Source organism: Arachis duranensis, chromosome 2, assembly GCF_000817695.3.
Source record: "Arachis duranensis cultivar V14167 chromosome 2, aradu.V14167.gnm2.J7QH, whole genome shotgun sequence".
NCBI classification, from domain to species: Eukaryota; Viridiplantae; Streptophyta; class Magnoliopsida; order Fabales; family Fabaceae; genus Arachis; species Arachis duranensis.
Window position 1 is genome coordinate 87165636 of NC_029773.3, and position 15148 is coordinate 87180783.

Genomic DNA, 15148 nt, shown 5'->3' on the forward strand with positions numbered 1-15148 from the left:
AGAGAAGAGAACGAGAAATTGAGTTCATTGATTCTGAAAAACTACATTACAGAGTAGGTTTTCTCTTGAATTTATAGTCATAGCTGAAACAGATTTTTCTAACAACTAATTATCCTTCTAACAAACTAACTCAGCACAACTAACTTCTAATCACATGCCTCACACTACAACTAGTTTCATCTCTTATTTATCCTCAACACCTCCTGCCTACTAGAATTTGGGAGATATTTCATTATTTCACTTGCAATAATCAATTAGCTTAACTTACACATATAAAGTTCATGAAATGAGTTAGATTTCAATAACATGGCTCCATAATATAGTTTAGTCTTTCATATATCAATTATCCTTAAATAGAATGAAATGATGAAGAAATGAAAACTCTTGAAGGAAAAAAAAAGAATAATTGAAGGTGTTCTTGTTGCATTTTGATTGGTCTATCTGTCCTTGCAAAATTCTGTTCTACATCATCCATTTCTTCTTTTGATTTTGTACGAGGATGATGTCTTCCATGAATTCTGCTTACTCCAACTTGATCCAATTTGTTTCTTGCAATCTTGCTGTCCCAAAACAAACACATTAGAAACCAAACCATAAATGTTTGCTGTCACAAAGTAAGTTTCTTCATTCAACAGAAACTAATACTAAGATAATAAAATGAGGGATGATCTTTGAATTAACAAAATTATAACCTTGTAATAAACATTGCATAATTTCACTTAGAATTAGAACAAAGTATGTCTATGCTGCATGTAGTTTATGTATAACATTATGGCCCAAAATGCCTAATCTCTCACTGACCCAAAAAAAAAAAAATTCTGCGTTGAGTTGAGCAACATTGTTTTGAGATCATCATATCAGCCACTCAGCCTAGCTTTTAACATTACTTGCTCCAGATTAACAAGTTTGTCCATGCTATCAGGGGGTAAGAAAACATCAACAATCTAAGAATTTTGTGGAAAATTGGAAAAAGACACAAAAAAATTCAATGCTTGTACTTATTTGCTTATGATCCCATTAAAATAGGTCACACCATGTGATGGTTGTACATACTTGATACTTGGATGTAGCAAAAGCAAAATCGTTATGAAAGGTGTATGAGAAGGTATATTGTATAAGATATGTTATGAATCATAAGAGTAATGCAGTGTAGGATTATACCTCTAAGAGTGGTCCAGGTTGAAGTTTCTGTATGCAACAAGAAAGTTCAACTATATGCCTAGCTCCTTGTCCATGTACTCAACCAGCAAATAATTACTACATACAAGAATTCCATTCCATTATATAAATGTAGTAAACTTGAGAATTCCAAACTCTCGAATGAATTAGAATCAATTTTTTTATTTGTTCCAAAATATGAAAAAGAATTTCATTATTGTGAATTCTAATTGTTGTCATTCCAAACATATTCTTAAGATCTTCTACATTAAGAAATTTGAAACAAATAACTCAATTACTCTACAAGATCTTTCTTTAAGCATGCCCTTTTATTTTGGTATATTATTTATTGCAGATTTCACACATGAGACTTTGAAGAATATAGAATGATAAGAGCACTTTTAGTGTTTAACTTGTACCGCAATGCCAATTAATGCTCCAGGAACTCTTTTTTAAGTTTCAACAAAAGAAAAAGCAAAGTATATGACAAATTTAAACATCAAATTCAAATAGAGAGTTTAGAGAAGAAGCATCCTTACAAGAATGGAGGTGCAGCACCCCGATGCAACAAATTCACGAGTCCCAGAAGAATCATTGGATGTCCCTATGAAAAGAGAAAGAGGAAATAAATAAATGGGTAAACACAGTTAAATGGGGAGGGGAAAAAAATCCAAAATTGATAGTGTATCCTAAAAAAGCTAGCAGTTTTTCGATGGACTACAAATTTGGAAATAAGATTAAGATTATGTAGAAGACGATGAATATGATGTTGGAGAAGATGAAGTGGGTTTGGGATAGAGAGAGAAAAACAGTACCTGTTTTAAGATGTTGAGTCACTGCGAATCTGTTTTCCATTAACAGAAATGTTGGCAATGTGGGAAATGGATGACCAAATATGGGGGTCCTTCTTCTGTATGCGTTCCCCCAATAACGGACATTTTGTAATGGAGAGATGACTTAAAGAGGCAAGCAGCCTTATGTTCTCCAGCTTGGAACAGTCTGATATTGATAAACTTCTGAGGCACTGTGAGTGTGACACCTCCAGAGATGTCAAATTTTCACGTCTTTTGATAGTCAGATATTTGAGATTTGAGAATGCTGGCATTGCAAAGGATGTAAGTGAATCACAGCTGTTGTCTATATATAAGGTCTGTAGTGAGTGATGTTGTTGGTGTTGCATTGGGAATTCAACATTCTTGCAATCTATGATGAACAAATATTTCAATGAAGAGGGCAAAGAATCCCCTGGAAATGATATGGCTGATGAGCAGTTTGAGATTCGTAGCCATGTGAGAGAGGTTGGTTGGGTGTGGGTCATGGCATTGAACACGTACTCCACCTGTTGCTCTCCACTAATTGATACTTCTTCCAACGTGGAAAGTGGTAGTCCCGCATTCTTGCTTCTTGTTTGCCATATATTATTAATTGGCGTATGATGGGAGCTCCTGGCAGATAACAACCAAGATGCTCGCATCCTGAAATCCAGAGTCCCTTCAAAGATGGAAGGAAAGTGGGTAAATCTCCTCTTAACTTAGGACACACCTCTAAATGGAGCACCTCAAGTTGAGGAAACGGTGCATCATCGTCATCACATTCAAACGACTTCCATTCCTCCCAGCAAGGCATTCTTGAAATAACAAGTTTTTTAAGGGATCGGAAGGATGTCTCGTGATGATGATCAGTTCCATCATCCTTATAGAATTCACCACCAATCATCTTCACCTTCTCCAAGTTCGAAATGACCAGCCTCTCTAGAGCTGGTAACTGTCCAAGTGAAGGAAGCACCCAACAATTCCTGCATCCACTCAGCTCCAACTCAGTCACCTTGTGGTACAAAGACAGCCCTACCCAATCTGGAAACATGGTACCCCTGTAACCCGTGATTGTTAGTTCTTTCAGGTCTTTGTGAGGTTCTAATTTGGCAAGTACATCTTTCTCCATTTGAGAATCAACCATCTCACTATCTTCACCTGATGACCATTCCAAACATAAATGACGGATGTATTTCTTATCAACCATCCTTGCCTTCCAAGCTTCACTGCTGTTAACTACATTCTCTATCTTCTCAATCCGAAATGACCCTCCAAGATTTACAAGTTCTCCCAATTCCCCAAAACCATTCTCCTCATGCTTGCCAACAATATAGTAACGCAGAATCTGCAAGTCTTTTAATTTGCCCATACCTTTTGGCATCTCTTCTAGTTTAGTGCCTTCAATATCAAGATGACGCAAATTCACAAGATTCTGCATGTTGTAGGGAAGCTTTTTAAGATTCGTACAGTTGCTCAACTTCAAAGTTTGTAAATTGTACAAATCACACAATGACTCAGGCAATGTTACGACAAATGTGTTAGAAAGATCTAAATAACGCAAATGAATCAATTCACCAATCGAATCATGCAACAAGTCTTCCTCACGGGAAAAGGATTTAAATGACAAAACTCGTAAGCACTTCATTTGTTCTAGTAGGTGACAAGAATCGACTATTCCCTTTGAGAATCCATGATATGTACAATTGATTTTCAGCAATGTCCTTGCATGCTTTAAATTATCACATACTTCCACAATCTTTGAGATTGAATCATTGCTGCAAAGAGCATATGACAAATGACGAGTTCTGGAATCATACTTGAGTACATTTTTGAGTTCAAAGGTTCTAAAATAGAACTTTCCACCATAGAATGTCCCCATATCATGCATGAGATCGTGCATCACAAATGAATTTTCATAATAAGCATTATTAGAAGGCTGAAAAAATGATCTTGAAGCTAAATCATTAAAATATTCATAACCAACCTCTTCTAAAGTGCTTGCGCTCTTTGGTTGTTGCAAAAGACCTTCTGCCATCCACAATAACATCAATTCATCTCTATCAAACACATAGTCCTTGGGATACAAAGAACAATAAACAAAACAACGTTTTAAATACGAAGGAAGGTGGTAATAACTGATTCTCAGTGCAGGAAGAATCTCACTTTCCTCTTCAGAAAAATCCCAAATTTCATTGTTCAAAATATCATTCCAATCCCTTTCATCATCTTTGGTACTTAGTAAGCTCCCAAGTGTTTGAACAGCCAGAGGTAATCCTTTACACTTTTTAACAATTTCTCTCCCTACTTTCTCAAAACCTAAACGGTCTTTAGAAAGCAAGGCAAGATTTGCAAACAATGACCAACAATCTTCATCATTCAGCACACTCAAATTGTGGGCTTGATGGTGATAACTTTTGACCATATTTGCAATCTTTTCGTCACGAGTTGTCACAAGAATCTTACCTCCGTGCCTCCCTGCCTCAGTTCCACATTGAAAAGGAGTAAGCAATTTTTTCCAAGCCATATAATTGTTACTCCACATGTCATCCAAAACAACCAAGAAACTCTTCCCTGCTAGCTCATTCTTCAAATGAAGCTGAATTGAATCTAAATCATTCAAGTTACAAGGACCAGAAGTTGCTTTCTCTACCACAGTTTTAGTCACCTTAAGAACATCAAATTCTTCCCCAACACAAACCCATGTTTTAACATTAAACTTTTGCTGCACTCTCTCATCGTTGAAAACCAATTGAGCCAAAGTAGTTTTTCCAATCCCTCCCATGCCCCAAATGGGGATCACAGATAGTTTACCATCATTACTATCATCCAACAACAATTTGACCATACCCTCCCTCTCTTGGTCCCTACCAACAAAAACATCAGACTTTTGAACAAGAGATGTTGATTCAATTCTCCCTGACATGTTATTATTCTTCATAGCCTTTTCTAGACCAAGGATATCTTTGTGATTTGCAATATCTTCTAGTCTAGCAATGATTTCTTCAATCCTAGTAACCATCTCCCTATCTTGCAAATTGAGAAAGCGAGACAGGATGTTACCTGGTGGTGGATCCTTCCGAGTGGCAGCTTTGGTGGCGATTTCGTCCAGCAAGTCATCAGCATCATAGACAGCATCATGGAGATTTTCAAGCCACCTCTTAACAGCAGGGTTAGAAATCTGTTTCTTCTCAGCATCATTCAGCACAGCTTCAACCACACTCAAAATGGTCTCCAGCTTTTGGAGCAGCTTCTGGTCAACCTTCTTTCCTTTCATCATGTTGATGATTGCAGGGTCGGACAGCCGGTCAAGAAGAACATTGAGAAAAGAAGACAGAAAAGCTCCTCCAACAAGTTCAGCAGCCATCTTCACAAGAGCAAGAAGGAAAAGGAAGCGGTTTGTTTATGCACTCAAAACTCAGAATTCTCTCACAAACACAGAGTATGAAAGTGGTAGCAGTTCAGTGAAATATTATTGTAATGTGGTGAATCGGGTGAATGCTTAGATTATTATAATTAGCGAATAATAACATATGTTGACTTCATATGCTTTGTCCCGGTTTGGTCTTCATAACAAAGTTCATGTGAAGCATCTTATTGTCTTGCTCCGAAGCTGTGAGATGCTTTCGGTGCCTTTGGTCTTCATTCTTCCATTTTTTAAATGCTCCCTACAACGGATCTTTAGCTGCAAAATGTTTAACAATATCCACTTGTGCATTTATTTATTAACCCACCTATCATTACTGCTTCTTATACCATAAAAAATTGTTCACCTCTATTTTGTGACATACTACAATTACAATGCACGCGTCTGCTACTTTTTAAAAAACAAAACAAAAAAATTAATTTTATTTTAACAAAAAACTGTTTTTTATATTTTATCGGACACCAATTACTTAAATAGTTTGGAGCCGATTAAGAACTTTTTTAATTGTGGAGAGTATCTATAATTATTTTTTAATAATGAAGTCACGATAAACATATTTTGCTTTAATACAGTTGATAAGCATTTATATAGTTAAAAAAAACTTCTAAAGTAATTATCAAAATTAATTTTTGAGAATTTTAATATTTGACATTTTAGTCTCTATTTTAAAATAAATAAAGTAATTCCTAATATTTATCGCCATTAGAAAGGAATAATATTGTCTAACGGAAATAAATATAAAAGAAAAATGATAAAATTAGGAAAAAAAAGTTAATTACGTATCTACTATTAAAAATTTAATGGTAGGAGTAGAATTAAAATTATCAAAAATGTTAAGAATAAAATTAAAACAAATTAAACATTATAGGTATTTTTAAAAATGTTAACGATAAAAAATATATTTTATTTGTCACAAAATTATATTGATATAATCATTTATCCAAGATAATTTTTGTTGAATAATACTATTATGAAAAGTAAAAAATATTCTTTTCTGTAAAAAGAATTTACCAAAAATATTTGATCATATGTAATCCACATTTTTTTCTAAATTTAGTAAAAACATTCACTCATCTTCCAATTTGACCATTTACAAAAAAAAAAAAAATTATCTTTTTACTTCAATGATTAAGTAACATTTTCAAATATCTTTCTCACATTTTATTTTTATTAGTTTTTATGTAATTTTTTTGTGACAATGCTTTTATTTTATTTTTAAATTGAATTTTTTTTACGGTATTTTTTAGTCCAATAGACCAATAATTAATTCATTATGGATCAGAGTTCTATTGAAATGGTTACTGCATGTATAAGGCAAGATCGAAACTTTTAACATTTACTTAAACGAATTAATGAGATTGAGAAATGACTTAGATTTCTATAAATTGACTCCATAATATAATCTAGTGTTTCATTATCCCATATATCAACTATCAATCTATCATTAAATAGAATGAAATGATGAAGACATGATGCATCTGCCATCATTTCTTCTGCATTTGGAAGTCTCAATCTTACAGCCACTTGAACTCTTCCAGGAACTTTACACAAGTATGAAATAGAAAAGAAATGTTACAATATCATCATAGCAGAAACCACAGTTAACAATTACCAATATTTGAGGATTTGCATCCAACAATTTAAAATATATATACACACACACACAACATAAGCATAAAAATGCTGCTGAGATTACAGACAAGTGCCAAGTCTACAGTATCTTGTCACAATGAACTGTTCTATATCCTTTTCAACATCAGTTCCAGAATATACTCTACTCCGATGTATAATCTAGGATTACAGAACACATCATAAAACTTCCAAAGAATACTATTTGAATATAAATTAAGAACCTCATTTCTTCAAAATCAGCTAAAGCTTAGAGAACAAATCTAGCACTTTTTCTCAACTAAAAACCTCATCAGCAACTATTCATCTCGAGCTTAGGCAGCATAATTAAGACATGATGATTTAACCAATATCACACATGTTTATTTTCCAGTTCATCATCCACACGTTAAAAAACCAATAATTACTTGAAAATTTGAACACATACAATAAATTTGACCGCTATAAGCCTATAACAGAACACGCGACAAACACTAAAAAGGCTTCTATAACAAAATCAAACGAGTATCTATAAATTTATTAGGTTACTTGAAATCGTAACAATAAAGAAAGAAGCTACTGAAAAATCGGTTAACAAAGTGCTGATTTAGAGATACATTTGCATTCACCTTCATACTCTTACGTTTCTACTACTGCTTACTGTTTCACTATTCAAACACATAAGCACTTGCTCTTTCTCACTCTATTCCGTTATCAGCGTTGCGAGTGAAGAGAGTAACTAAGCCGAAGGGAATCGAATTACTACTCGTACATTTCTATTGTGGAATGAGAACGAGAATTCAAAAGCTGAAATCGGAAGAATAAGAGAGGTGTTAGGAAACCTGCGTCGCCAGCGTGAGATGGCGAACTGCGGCGGGTCCCGGCGGGTGAGAGTTGCGAGGCTTCGTTCTGAGGATGCTGTTGTTGTTGGCGCCTTGGCGATCTAACTTGGCGGTTCCGCGTTGAACGACGCCGTTTCGGTGAATAGTCGACGCCATAGCTTCAAGCTTGTAAAAGCTTCAAAGAAAAATAGGTGAAGGGAGAAGTTACTTTTCTAAAAATTCAAATGAAGTGTGTGTGTTTGCGTTGTTAAGTAGTAACTGTTTTTGTTGTGTCTTGACTCTTAAATCTTAAAGGAAAGGACATATAAGTCTGATCTTTTAAATTTTTGATAAATATATTTTTGATAAAATTTAAATATAAAAAATTTCTGACTTTAATAAATAGAAGATAATTTAATTATTTTGTCAATTTGTTTTTCATACACCAAATAAAATTAATATGGTTAAAACATTGTCCAGGTATCCATTGAATCGGAGATAAAATTTAAAAGGCAAATAGGTCTCTAAACAACGTCGTTTTGCAAACATAGTCAATTCTTATTAAAAACCCTTTGACAAGAGAGAAATTACCATATACTGTCCTAACCTCTTCATGAAGCCAGAGCTTCCTTCCATTCGAAACAAACTAAAGTGTCATTGAAGAAGGTGGAGTAGGAGAAATAAAGTTTGTATGCTGAAGAAGTTCAATCATCAATAAAAAAAAGTAAAATCTACAACGTTCATGATCACATTCGCGTTAGCGTTTCATTTAGTGTAGGGTGATGCATGCAAATGCACTCTGTCATAGTTGTTTTCTGTTTCAGTTTTGTTGAAAAAAGTTATTGTGCCCTCATTTTAAAGTTTTTATGGTTCTGTGCATTGTGGGTTGATTTTATTTTTGTTGAAAAATTACAGATGACTGATAGATATGTGATTCCTATTTTTCACCATGGAGAAAAGTTTGTGAGGAAACTTTGGTGATTTGGTGAAGCTGTAGGAGGGTTTAGAATATCCTAGCTACAAGGTAATATACTCGTTTGATAGTATGGCGAGTAATATTGAATCTGGGCTTCATCTTTTAACAAGAGATAGTGGGATTCGTGAATTGTGTGACAATTTGATTAGGAATGAAGAAAAAGATGAGTTCTATGTTTACTTTGATCATGTTGTCGATAAACCTAAGTATGTAGAGGAAGCAGGAGCCAGAAATGCAGTAACTGGGAATGTTGAGTGCATAGAACTAGGACTGTGTTTGTTTTTAGAAACAGAACAATACATGACACTAAAACGGAGACAATAGGACGAAGACACTAAAAATTATCTTTTGTGTATTGTGTTTGGATACGATGGACAAGACACTAATGTAATGTCTAGTATTATGTTTGGATACACATGGACAAGACTAAAATATTATATGAAATGACTAAAATAACTCTGTGATTCCAAATTTTCTACATCAATGTAAATTAATTTAATAAAAAATGAGAGTACATAGGAGTACGGACAGAACTTGAAAAAAATATTTGAAGAGGCAAAAAATTTTAATAAAAAAAATATATTAGTATTTATATTAAAATAAAATTTATAAATATAATTATTTTATTTTAAAATTTATTATTAATGTGTAGGAATACATATGGTTAAGATTAATAAGATTAATTATTTTTGTTATTATTTTTATTACAAATCAAATAATATAATATAAAGTTAAAATGGTATTGAAGTAAAACGATAAAAAGAAAAGAATTATCTACCCCCAATAAAAAATTCTACAGAAAGGAGAGAGTATCTGGAAAAGAAAGACAGAGAAAGAACAAGAAGAAAAAAGTATCTCTGAACAACGCAATCAGAAGGGGTAATAGTTGAAAAAAAGAAAAACAAAATTTATAAAATTGTCCGTGTCCACTCTTTCAAATCCCGTGTCCATCATTGTCCTTCGTGAAAGAGTGGACACAAAAGTATAAAAAACTGTCTCGGAGACAATATGTATACTGTCCATGTCTCTGCTTCCAAACACTTTTTAAACAAGTATTGTCCATGTCTCCGTGTCCTGCCTCCAAAATCAAACGCTACCTAGGTGACAGAAAACCCAATTTAAACCCTAAACTTTGCAAAACGATGTCATTTTGATCAGCAGGGACCTATTTGTCTTTCAAACTTTATCCCCATCCAGCGTGGCACCATAACGGATACCTAGACACCGTTTTAACTACGTCAGTTAGTTCCGTTTGGTGTATGAGAAGCAAATAGACAAAAGGATTATATTGTCCTCCGTTTGTCAAGAATTTTTTTGTATTTAAATTTTGTTAAGGATGTATTTGTCAAAAACTTATAAGATTAGAAACTTATCCGTCATTTTTTCTAAATCTTAATAAAGCTTAAGTTCGGTTTATCGGTTCATTTTTTGCACTTTTTAATTCCCATATGGAAGGTGGAATGGAATAGAACGAAGTTACGGGATGTAAGGGTGCTTAACACGGATGTAGTGTCAGTAAAGAAAAAAATCAGACGGTCCGAATTGATGGTGAGTTATCAGACGGTCCGATTTAAGCTGCACAAATTAGACCGTTCAATTTGTGCCTCCCCGCCACGTGTCACACATGTAGGTAATGTAGACAGTGATCCCCTTTAAGCCAACAGAACCCCACCTGAAGCCCCACTCTTCATTTGGTGTGTTCCTTTCTTCATTTCTTCGTTCCTCAAGCCACCATTTTCTTCCTCTTCACCACCTTCTTGAAGCTTTGGAAAAAAATCAATTACAATGTCAAAGAAATAAAAACGTAAAGATATTGATCATCTTAAATTTTATATTATCAATTTCTGTTATTATGATTATGTAAGTTTGTTTTTAATTTTTTTATATATCTAAAATATTATAAATAATATTAAGAATGAAGATTGTTAATGATAGTTAGTGTAATAATTTAAAATATATATTTAAATTTAGTTAGTGAATATGTTAGCAGTTAAATCTGTTTAGATTAGACTAATATAGTAGATTAGTAAAAAATATATGTTTAGAAATATTTGTAATAATTTAGGAAATTATAATTAATTATTATTAGAGTTACGTTGGGCATATTATTAGTATTAGTGTATAATGTTTGGGCTACAAAATAAAAATTTAGGAATATATGTTTAAAAAATAATTAGAAATATATATATTTAGATTTAGTTAGTGACTATTTTAATCAATAATAATATTTGAATTAGACTAATATGATTGATTAGTTAAAATATATGTTTATAATTTTTTGTAATAATTTTTAAAATTATATGTTTAGAGTTATGTTAATTGTTGTATAATTATTTGTAATGATTTTAGAAATTATGGTTAATAGCTAGGTTTTATAAAATATAATATATTACATTTTACCGGTAATAATAATTTATTTATTGTTAGATATTTAAATTGATACAAATATATTAATGTAGTTGAGGTTTTACTAAGTAAAACATGATTAGGTAAATAAGAGTTGGATTTATTTAGTTATTAGTTATTATTAATAGTTAGTTAGTAATTATGATTATTTGTGATGATATAGGAATTATTATTATTATCCGTTAAACTGTGAATATATAAATAAATAATTATGTAAGAAATAATTGATAGCAAAATTAGGAAACCGTTAAATTATTAATATTTTGAAATTAAATTATTAGTATTGATATTTAGTTGAATTATTATATTTAGTTATTTTTAATTTATTTATATGCATGCATGCTAGTTATTAAATTAGTATTAGTCTAATAAATTAGTTACTATTATTAGGAAATTATTAATTTTTAGTAGTGAATTAGTAATTATTGTTGATTTAGTAATAGTTTGTTATGTTTTTGTAGAGTTGACAGAATTTGATATGTAACTATCTATTGTTTCTGGATCGGTACAATCATGTTGTAGAGGAGCATTTATGATTCACTAATTTTTATCATGTATTTCAGATTAGAATAATTTAATGCTAGAAATCACTGGTAAATACTCTAGTTGAGAGGTCGTACCCAGATACACACACATTTCACCTTCTTGTTGATGAGTGTGCTGAGCGTTTGCACAATTTTGGAGTTACACCAAGAAAGTCTGACTGTAGAGGAAGTTACATAAAATTGACGTGGCTTCGGAATTTAAAAGAACGTTTACGCATACAAAGACAGTATTCAGAGGTACGTGAAGTGCCACATTATGTTGTTATTTGGTACGATCTTATTTGGAGACAAGTCAGGGGCAGCTGTGCACTGAAAATTTCTGCCTTTACTTCGTGATTTTGGCAGTATAAGATAGTATAGTTGGGGATCGGCATGCCTAGCACACCTGTACAGGTCGTTATGCAGGGCGTCTCGTTTTGATTGCAAGAAAATTGATGATCCATTAACACTTCTGCTGGCTTGGGCTTGGCTTTGTCTACCACATCTTGCGCCGTTCCTAAGGAATCCCGCAGTTTTTCGCTTGCAAACAGGTAATCTATTATTGACTTCATATTTAGCATCCAATTGTGTTAATGAAATAAATTACCTTAGATGGCGTAACTAGGACCATGGAGGTAGATGCTATAGATATCTTAGTCTTGCTCACTTTAGGAAGTCATTCGATGATCTTCAGGAAGGCCAAATTTGTTTTCATTAAAGGAGTATTTGTTTTTATTCTAGTATAATTATTATTTGAGTTGTAATCATTTGTTTTTTTTATTGTGTGCAATTTGTGTGGGAGGCCTATGTTGTTGACCGCATTGAGCCAGACATAATTCCTGCAGAAATCTACATTAACTCAGTTGGGTGGAGTGCTACGGTGCCATTGGTATCATTTGAATGCATTGAGTGGCATACAACCGATTGGTTTAGGTGACAGTTTGATATTATTCAGGGAGTTCATCATCAGAAAAGGAGTTTGGATAAGGCAAATGGGGAAGTCCTGACTGGTCCTAAGAATTTTGACTGGGCCACAGCCTCGACTCATTCATTTTGGGTGATGCAATGGACAAATAGGTATAATCACATTCTTACTGAGATTTTTGCGTGCCTCCACAGCATTTCTTAGAGATTTACATGTATTGGTACTGTATAAAATATGACAACCACTTGAACTTGTCGGATTTTGTGGTGCAAACAAATGATGAGGGTAGTCCAGCTTCGAATGATTCTGAGAAATTGTGGCTCTGGTACAAGTGTAACTACCATTATACCTTCTTATAACCCAACAATACTTTCTGCGGATCATGCTTACCCTAATCATCCAATCACAACCTGACTCATACTGTGTACACTTGACATAAAATGTCAACGGCTCCGACTCATACACCCGATAGTCTACACCTCTTCGGATGGTATAATCTTTCATCGCCATAATAACAGCTTTTCTAAAACTGAATTCTATTCCCATGGAAAATTCATCATCTGCCACCATAGAAATTTCTACAACGACAACAACTATACCATAAATATTTAATAAGTAAAATTAAAAGTAAAATCTATCTATAACTTACAAATCAATCATACAAAAATTTAATACTAACATAAATAAATATTGATATGTCGAAGAAATATTTACAATATTAATTTATATTTTAATATTAATATAAAAAATTAATACTTACTACATCATATTAATATAAATAAATTTTACATCAAGTAATTATCTCAATTTTAACCGAATGAAAACATAATCACATACATAAATACTAATTAATATCAGGACAATTAATATTTAACTAAATCAGTAACTAACTAAATGATTATTATCTTAAATTTAACCATTTAAACACATAAACAAATATTAATTAAGTATATTTTCATGTCACGTACTTGCATTTATATATTTAGAAAATTTTGAAGCATGCATGGCCTCCAAATCCAAAACTCGTATGAAAGATAGCTTCTCAAATGGATATTCATTTGCCAATGCATTTGCCACATCTATCACATTTGCCTTCAGAGTGCCATCACCTTGATCTTCGTCTCCATCTGGACTAACAACTTCGTAATTGCTTTCAAACTCTTCTTCACTGTCACTATTGTAATCTTCCCGTTCAATATTTCGGTCGGTTTCAGATTGTTCAAACTCAATATACAACTCAATGAACGGCATCTGAGCACGACTTTTAATATACATTGAAAACATCTCTTGCATGCTCGCTTCATCAATTATATATTTGGTTTGAAATTGAACGAATCCGCCAAATATCGGTATAGGATACCTGTATAAAATACATGATATTTTTTTTGATATTTCAGAATCTATCTTCTCACATACACCTTTTAGTTCTTCGAATGAGATTATGAATGGAATAACATCTAATGAATTTTTACAAACAAATTTCACTCCTTCAGATATTTGTAAGAAAATCTTACCAAAATAATATATTTTTAATAAGACTCTATCATCCATGTTTCTCACTCACATGAATATAAACTCCACTATCAATTTTTTTGCGCTCTAACAAAATAATGGAGAAACATATGTTGGAAGAGCTCAGGAAAAAAGAAGAACAGTACGAAGGAAAAGATGAGATTTGCAAACTCGTAACACATGCAGATATATATACATATAAACATAACAAATCGTACCAACTGATTTTTGTTTGTCCGTTGAAATAATATATTTTACAATCAAATCGGACGGTCCCATTTGAATTTCTCGAAATAAAAAAAATCCCAACTGAAATCGGACGGTCCGATTTCAATTGCCAAATTTAAAATCTTTTCCTTTACACAAATCGGACTGTCTGATTTGCAACCCTGCTTTTCTCAATAAAAAATCAGACGGTCCGATTTCATCATACTAGTGTTTAGATAAAGTTGTTCTACATTCCTGTATAGCATCCCATGACTTCATAACCAGGCACATCACACGCACAGTTTTAATATAAAAAAAATGACCTCATTTTTTGAAAATGAAATTAATTTTAATTAGTCATAATTTATTATTAAGGGCTAAAATTCTATCTAAATCTATCTCATAAATATTGAAAATTAATCATCAATTATCTGTAGAAAATAAATAATTAAACATTCATATTATTCATATTACAGTATAAACGAGATATACACGTGTCAGGTTGATGTATCTTATCTCGTTTATAGATAAGCAAGGAACGCAGATTTTGATAATTTTTTTGAAAATTATTTAATCCGGTAATTATTATATTTATTTTATTCATTAAAATAAAAAGTCTCCCATATATATAGTTATATACATCATTCTGCTGCCAACCCAACAAAAGATTAAAGTTCCATGCAAAATTTTTATTTTCTTAAAAATATCATTTTTTTAATCTCTGAATTTATTAATTTTTTAATAAATATTTTACATAAACATCTACTTATATTTT

General features: G+C 32.4%; 1 protein-coding gene and 1 long non-coding RNA gene across 7 annotated transcripts in view; one reads left to right on the forward strand and one right to left on the reverse strand.

Annotated features, from left to right (window-relative positions):
- Positions 1-15148, reverse strand: part of LOC107475565 (putative disease resistance RPP13-like protein 1) — a 55044-nt gene that overhangs the window by 23643 nt on the left and 16253 nt on the right. The window contains exon 5 of one of the 6 annotated variants that reach the window (XM_052257450.1): positions 311-560. The exons of 3 other annotated variants lie outside the window; for them this stretch is intronic. The gene's annotated coding sequence lies outside the window, so the exon portion shown is untranslated. Of the gene's footprint in view, positions 1-310; positions 561-898; positions 1258-15148 lie in introns of those variants that run through there. 2 more of the 6 variants (XM_052257454.1, XR_008005958.1) reach the window with 2 other exon arrangements.
- LOC127744824 (uncharacterized) overlaps positions 310-15148 on the forward strand; it is a 19019-nt gene continuing 4180 nt past the window's right edge. Inside the window, exon 1 of the long non-coding RNA XR_008005959.1 lies at positions 310-412. This is a non-coding gene — a long non-coding RNA (uncharacterized LOC127744824). The remainder of the gene's footprint in view (positions 413-15148) is intronic.